The following is a 6,000-nucleotide window of genomic DNA, read 5'->3' as shown; positions in this document are numbered from 1 at the left end:
TGCATACATTTCCATGCATACATTTCCAAACAAGAAAATAAAAAAAACATGCATACATTTCCAAACAAGAAAATAAAAAAAACAGTAACTTGGAATTATGATTCACTTACAGGAAAATAAGTCATTGTCACAACGTAATCATCCATATATCAAGCATGTGTAGGAGAGAGAGGTTTTCCCCCAAAATAAACTCAAAACTACTCAGAATTAACAACAAACACACAAAATTAAGGTTGTCAGGGAGACCTGAGTTGGAGTGAGGAGTAGATCTCTGTATATTATGGAAATAAAGCGGAAAAGAGAAAAAAGAACAATACCCTGAGATGAGGGGAAGATGTAGGGATGGACGATAGCTCTCGATGTTTCGACTCACAGTAGATGAAGCCGGATGCTGATGTCAGTGCCGTAAAGATTCCTCCAGAGGTTGTTTTTTGGATGAACCAGATTCTACTTGGACCACATTCCTAGTGTACAGGGAAGTTGGGTGGCAAGTCTATAAAACAACTCGGAGAAGATCAGATTCTACCGGAGTGCAGAACGGTCTCTAGTTTTTGCCACATAAGGACACACCCCAGGCCTAGAACCTGGTTTTATTCCCATAAAAACCTCTGTAAGCGGGCACCTGGGGGGTTCAGTCTGTTAAGCATCTGCCTTCAGCTCAGGTCATGACCTGGGGTCCTGGGATAGAGTCCTGCATCCGGCTCCCTGGATCGTCAAGTCTGTTTCTCCCTCTGCCCCTCCCCCTTGCCCCACTCATGCTCTCCCTCTCTCTCTCTCTAAAATAAATAAAATCTGCAAAAAAAAAAAAAAAAAAAAAAAAACCTCTGTATGTACTTCATAGCCCTTGCAAAGACTCATGCCTAAGTCCAGTTAGAAAAAAATGTTTAGACTCCCATGAAATCATGCAGATTCAGATCTTTGCAAGAAATCATTTTCATATATTTCTAACATTTTATCCTCGCACACAAAAACCTGGGCCTTACTTACTCGAGCTAACTAGTACAGTTTACATATTGTGTCAATACAAGAACAAACTTAATATGCAAAAAAAAAACACCAAAATACAGGCATTAATGCATTCTTTACAATGGTGAAGAATGAGAGAAAAACATAAACATCTATCAATAGGAAACAGATTTAAGTAAAATATAAATTACCGACACAATGGTGTTATTAAAATCAATAATGAAGTCTTAGATTTGTTGAAATGGAAAAACTTCCCTGATATTGTTCAGTGAGACAGTGGATTATAAAACAGCTCCCAGAGCCTGAATCCATCTATAAAAAATAATATACATATAATCTAAATGTTTATAAAAATACAGAACCGTGTCTGGAAAGAGACTCACTAAAATGTTTACTGTGGTTTTCCTGTGACATCAGATGGTTCTCGTTTTCATTTTATGGTTCTGATCTGGTGAGTTCTTTACTGTGGGCATGTCCCTCTTTTAGAAAAGTAACAAAGTTATTTATAATAAATAAGAGAACTAAAATACATAAAGATCATACATATAAGGATAGTACAATAAAGGAAGCAGCCATGTCACAGAATCCTAGCACAACAAGGTTTCTTTCTCGCTGACATGAGTCAAGGCATATCACCAGGAAAGGAAGCAGGTCCCCTACATCAGCGCGATCCCCAAATCATTGATATATTCCCTGACTTTAATACAAAAAATTCACGTGTCCAGGCAAAGGCACCAAGTAATTGGTGGCTTCCACCCAAGGGTTACAGTCATCGGGCATGGCCATGGAGGTATTTATCTAAAACCACTCAACAGCGGGTCCCACTATGTTTACTTGTCGCTGCCAGTTGGGCTCTGAATGTATCTTCTAACTCCTGTTGTGAGGGAAGGAGTTGCTTTGCTCCCTAACCTTGCAGGACGAAGTTTTTACTTGAAAGCTGAAATTTAGAAAAAGAGACAAAAACCAGTCATTCAGCAGCCAATGTCATTCAGACCCACAGGCTTGCGAATTATCAAAACAAAACAAAACAAAACAACAACAAAAAAAAAGTCAAAATATTGACCCAGGTGCTTCCTTCAGTCATTCCTGCTGGTCAAGGATGACAAGTTAACTGAAAGGTTTCAGAGTAAGCTACATGAAAGCACTAGGACAAAAGGAAGGATTATTGAGGGAAATAAGCCCCTCGACAAAAGACCATGGCAATTTCCTCCACAGTTTGTATTATCAATATTTGCTTTCTTTTTATGTGAAAAATAACATGCACTTCCGGTTTCTTGGTCTATCAGGCAGGGAGCTTAGAAGTAACCACTCTGTCCTAACAAGTAAGAATCTGCCCACACTGGAAAAGCAATGTTTCCTGGACCCATCAGAGAGAAGTGAGGTCACAGGGCAGACCATCGTCCCCAGAGTCAGAGACAGAGAGGTGGACACAGATAATGGCAATTTCCAGCAGCAGGAACCTGCTCAGGAGTGATGTCAGGCTGAACTGTGATTGACAAGTGGCCAGAAATCAGGGTGGAAGGCTGTGAGAGGGAGACCCTCTGGGGAGACAGTCATAGGGTGCGATGTCATCGGGTCTACCCCCCAGAGCCCTACCAGGTCTTCACAGCGAGTATCAATCAGAAAAAATTCCCTCTAAGAGCACTGGAGAAGGAAGAAACTTTTCCTATTTCTCATGACCTAACAAATAATGGCTCGTCAAAATAATGTCAGCAATGCATTGATTATGTGTGCGTATGTGGGCACTCACGTATAAGTGAAGGGGATGGGAGCAATGACACAAGGAAAGGAAGGAGAGATCAGGATCATTTTTTAAAAGATTTTATTTATTTATTCATAAGAGACCCGGAGAGAGAGGCAGAGACACAGGTAGAGGAGAAGCAGATTCCATGCAGGGAGCCCTATGGGGACACGATCCCGGGACCCCGAGGTCACAATCCCAGCTGAAGGCAGATGCTCAACCACTGAGCCACCCACGCACCCTAGGATTATTTTGTTATCATAAGATATTCACACTACTCGTAAAGAGGTCAACGATATTTAAAGGTGAACTTGGATTAGTGTACAGGGATATTGCAAATTCCGGGACAACCACTGAAAAGGGGGAAGGGAGTATAAAGGATAAACTAAGAAAGGAAAGAAAATGGAATCAGACATTACATTAATGCTCAAATGCTTAAATCATACATTAAATTAATGCTCAATTAAAACCACAAAAGGTAGAGAAAAGAGTGGAAGGCAAAATAGGAACAAGGAACACGGCAAACCAATAGGAACCAATAACGAATATGGTAGATGTTAATCTGATGGTATCATTAATCACTTTGAAAGTCAGTGGTCTAAATGCACCAATTGAAAGACAGAGACAGGATGAGCACTGGGTGTTATACTATATGTTGGCAAATTGAAACCCAATAAAAAAAAAAAGAAAGATTTCCAAAGTGGATCCAAAAACAAGACCTGATTCTGTGTTATGTACGAAGAACCCGCTGACTATAGAGACACGTAAAAAACACATGGACAGAGACAGATACACGACGCTAATACTTTTTAAAAAGCAGACCTGGTTATATTAATATCAGGTGGAGCAGGCTTCAAGGTCAGGAACATTATCAGGAATAAGGAAGAGAATTATATGAGGACACAGGGTCGATTGCCTAAGAATACACAACAATCCTTAATGCATCTGACAAGAGAGCCTCAAGCCACAGGAGGCAGAAGCTGCTAGGACTGCAAGGAGAAATGGAGGGATCCCCCAGCACTGTTAGGCTTGAAAGCCCCTGTCTCAGAAATGGACAGAACAATGAACTGGCAATGTGGACTTTATTAAAATTGACAGCTCCATTCTATGAAACACATGTCAAGAGCATGAAAATGCAAGCCACAGACTGTGAAAAAAATATTTGCAAAAAAATAAAAACACATCTAAGAAAGGACTATGATTCAAAATATACAAAGAACTCTTAAGACCGAACAATAAGAAAAGGAACGCCTGGTTAAAGAATGGGCCGAGGACCTGGACAGACACCTCACAAAGATATGCAGACGGTGAGTACACAAATGAAAAGATGCTCCATGTCATATGCCGTCAGGGAAACACAAATTAAAGCGACAAGGAGATGCCCTGGGATGCCTTTCAGAATGTCTCCGATACGGAACACTGACGACACTCGGTGCTGGCGAGGACGGGGGCAGCAGGGACTCTCATTCCTTGCTGGTGGGCATGCAAAATGGTTCAGGCCTTTTGGAGGAGAGTTTGGCGGTTTCCTATAAAACTGAACAGACTCCGACCATATAGTACAACAGTCACATTCCTTGATATTTACTCAAATGAACTGAAATCTTATGAAACCTGTACACAGGTATTGACAGCAACTGTATTCCTAATTTCAAAACTTGGAAGCAACCACAGTGTCCTTTAGTAGGTTAGGGGTAAACTGGGGTCCATCCAGGCAATGGAGTGTTATCGATGCTAAAAAGCAATGACCTGGGATGCTTTGGTGGCTCAGTGGTTGAGTGTCTGCCTTTGGCTCATGATCCTCGAGTCTTGGGATTGAGTCTCCCATCAGGCTCCCTGTCTCCTCCCTCTTCCTATGTCTCTGCCTCTCTCCGTGTGTCTCTCATGAATAAATAAATAAAATCTTTCTAAAATAAATAAATGATAGATAGATGATAGATAGATAGATGATAGATAGATAGATGATAGATAGATGATAGATAGATAGATAGATAGATAGATAGATAGATAGATAGATAGCAATGACCCCATCAAGCACAAAAAGACATGGAGGAAACGCCAACATGTATTGTGAAGGGAGAGAAGCCGACAAGAAAAGGTGACATAATGTGTGATTCCAACGATAGGACATTCTGGAAAAGGCAAAACTATGGAGATAGTAGAGAGAGCACTGGATGCCAGGGGCTGGTGGAGAGGGAGGGATGGGCAGGTGAAGTACAGAGGACTTCTCGAGAATTGAAATGCTCTGCGTGACACCATAATGATGGACGCATGTGGTTGCACATGTGTCAAAGCTCAGAGAACGGACCACAGCCGGAGTGAGCCATAATGTCGCCTATGGACTTCAGGGGATTGCCATGCGTCGATGGAGATTCATCAGTGATAGCAAATGTACCCTCTGGTGGAGGATGTTGATGATGGGAGTTTGCAAAGTAATAATAATAGTACCAATAATAGGATAATGAGACCAATGCTACCTGGAGAATTAAAATAAACTCTAAGCCCTTTTGAACTTCTTACATGTTTCAATCACTATGACTCTACTTTATCAACAGGAATGGGAGCCCTAGGAGGAGTCTGCAGAGTTTCATTAATCCACAGGTGTGCCATACATATTTTCTTACAACTGTGGTCAGAGATAATATATTGCATAACTTCTTAATAATTTCTAAATATAATAGAAGCTAACTCCAAAGAATCTGCTCTCTTACCTAAAACTTGGGTCAAAGAGAAAGAAGAATCGATTTCTAAACAATCACTGACTCCTGGGTAATGTCAGAAAAACTTTCTTTACCTCTCTATTCCAAAATTTCTTGACTCTACAATCGAGAAGATGAAGTGTCCTTGCCTCTGAGCCCTTTCATCTGAGAAGTACTCCTGCTCCATACAGACTGAGAGACAAAAGCATCTATGGTGACAACTTGCTATATATTCAGGAGCAACACTGAGATCCCACAGATCTCTGGAAAGTTGACTCTTACTCTACTATATTCTATCATTGAGTAACAATCATCACACATTTAGAGCTTGAAACAACATCTACTTGTTGGCTTGCAGTTTTGTGGTTCAGAAGTCCAGGCACTGGGTGGCTCGGTCCTCTGCCCAAGGCTGAAATCAAGGTGTCAGTCAGGCTGCGTTCTCCTCTGAGGTCTCAACTAAGGAAGAATCCGCTCCAGGCTAATTTAGTTTGTTGGCCAAATTCGTACCCTTGCGGATAGAGGTCTGAAGTCCCCACTTCCTTGCTGGATGTTATCTTGGGGGCCCTCTCAACAACTTGAGGTCTCCTGTGACCCTGG

Source organism: Canis lupus, chromosome 17, assembly GCF_011100685.1.
Source record: "Canis lupus familiaris isolate Mischka breed German Shepherd chromosome 17, alternate assembly UU_Cfam_GSD_1.0, whole genome shotgun sequence".
Classification (NCBI taxonomy): Eukaryota; Metazoa; Chordata; class Mammalia; order Carnivora; family Canidae; genus Canis; species Canis lupus.
This window is presented reverse-complemented; position numbering follows the sequence as displayed.